The sequence below is a fragment of the Leptopilina heterotoma genome, unplaced genomic scaffold, assembly GCF_015476425.1.
Source record: "Leptopilina heterotoma isolate Lh14 unplaced genomic scaffold, ASM1547642v1 Lhet_338, whole genome shotgun sequence".
Classification (NCBI taxonomy): domain Eukaryota; kingdom Metazoa; phylum Arthropoda; class Insecta; order Hymenoptera; family Figitidae; genus Leptopilina; species Leptopilina heterotoma.
In genome coordinates this window covers 628,847-631,455 of record NW_025111026.1, presented here as the reverse complement: position 1 = coordinate 631,455, position 2,609 = coordinate 628,847, and positions in this window count along the sequence as shown.

Sequence of the window (2,609 nt, the reverse complement as noted above, 5' to 3'; positions counted from 1 at the left end):
TGTCAAAATGGAATATTTATTGTGTTGTTAACGCAAAACCCGTAGTTTTGACAAGTACAAACGATCCTACTTAAAAATGAAGGTCAAGCTTTACCAACTTGACCATAATCAGCCTACCATTCCTCCAAAATTCTATAACCTAACCTATAAAATTGCCTTTTGCTCGGGCTGTAACAGCTGATTTGGTGGCAGCGGTAAGTATTTTGGTACGATTAATCAATTGATAGAGCATCTAAAACAAAGATTCTCTACCCATAAATCATATGCATGGTATTTGCAAGAGATATCCACAATTCGTATGCACCGAAATGAAAATGTTAGTGAGTTTTATGATAGGTTGTCCCAATTATTAGCAGGCGCAAACGCAACACTCGCTGGTTCATACGGAGCACCTAGTGCTAAAACCCAAATGGAACCCCTAAATTACTGTGCTTTGGAAGCCTTTATAAAAGGACTCCCAGACACTATGGCTACTATAATAGAAGCAAGAAATCCCGCAATACTTAAAGATGCTTTTGAAATCGCACTACAATTCGAACAGCGTCACGAATGTCATAGACTTGATCATAATGCTTATTATTATTCAAGATATCAACCACAAGATTACAGATACCGAGAAAGAAGCCCTAGTAATAGAGTACAGTTTTCATATCCTTATGAACAAACAAGATATCGTTCTCAATCACCTACTCCTACTGGTATACTAAGAAACCCATATCCATCATACATGCCAAATAACAACTTTCCACCACAATATCCTAATCATTCAAACTTGTTTCTTCCTAATGCTTATATGCTATATAATTCTTATCCTTTTTACCCATATCCACCTCCACAAGAAGCGTATTTTAGCAAACCACAGGATGGGAATAGAACACCACCTCGTGCTCAGTCACCACATTCCTTCGAAAGGAGTAATTTAAACTCGAACACGACTCGACGACAGGCGCGACGACGAGCGGAGATTTCAAAGAGCGTCCAGCAAACGCGAGAATCCTATCATTACAAGAAACATCTTTCATGCTAGAAACTCCAGATAATCTCCATTGATAGTAATCAATTCTCCAAGTTTCCAAAAATTATCAGCAACTTTATTAATAGATACAGGTGCTGATGTGAACATAATTAAAGAAAATATAATATCTCCAGAATTAAGAATAATTTAAGAAGAAGCCATATACATAGCAGGAATTGTCCCTACTAAAATTTTAACATTGGGAACTGTTCAGGTAGAAATAAAGGCAAAACAGATAACTTTTCAAGTAGTATCTATTAATTTCCCTATAGAATCTGATGGTATTCTAGGTCGAGAGTATATACGTGAAGAAAAAGTTGAAATTTCATTTTGGTATAATACCATTGTCACACACTCCGATCCTATAAAGCCTATATTTTTCGCAGACAAAGAATCAGTAGAAGCTAGAGAAGCATTAACAGAAAATAAAGCTAATAAAAGAAAAAATGTAACTGTTAAAGCAAGAACTAGACAAGTGATACCTGTCGATATTCTAAACACTGAATTAAAAGAAGGATATCTACCTTTGATAAAAACAACTGAAGGACTATTATTGGGTGAAGGAATAGTAACAAATCGCGATGGAGTCTGTCATATTTATGCCATAAATATGACAACTGAAGATGCAGAAATTGAAATACCACCTCAAGAATTAATTCCTTTCGAATTTTACAAACTACCAGGGGAAGATTCCGACGATTACTCTACAGAAGAAGAATATATACCTTCAGTAGATAGAGCTTTAGCTATTTTAGAGTATTTGAGACTAGATTATTTAAATGAAGAAGAAAAAGAACACGTAAGACAAATAGTTAAAGAATTTCCAGACAGCTTTCATCTGCCAGGTGAACAATTAACCCCTACAATCATAGTACAACATAAAATCCTTACAAAAGACGTAATTCCAATTCACACTAAGCAATACAGATTTTCACCAACCCAAAAAAAAAGAAATTGATAAAGTAATAGACAGAATGAAATCAGAAGGAGCTATAGGTCCCTCTTGTTCACCATATAATTCACCATTATTTATTATTCCAAAAAAGATTGATGGAACTGGTAAAAAGAAGTGGAGAATAGTGATCGATTTCAGGGCATTAAATGAAAAGACAATTGGTGATTTTTACCCACTGCCAAATATAATTAGTATACTTGACACCCTAGGGGGCGCACGATACTTCTCTGTATTCGATCTGGCCAGTGGATTTCATCAAATTGAGTTAGATCCAACTGATAGATCAAAAACAGCATTCTCTACCACACACGGACATTACGAATATATAAGAATGACAATGGGATTAAAAAATTCGTCATCAACATTTCAAAGACTGATGGATCAAGTTTTAACAGGACTTCAAGGAGTCGAATTCTTCATATATTTGGATGACATCGTGGTCTATGCGAATGATTTAGAAGAACACGGCAAAAAGGTAAGACGATTGTTACAACGACTAAAAGGTGCCAATCTTTCACTACAGCCAGAAAAATGCGAATTTCTTTTTAAAGAAGTAGCTTATTTAGGACATATAATAAGCAGTGAAGGAGTGAAACCTAATCCAAAAACTGTAGAAGCAGTCAAAAATTTTCCTACTCC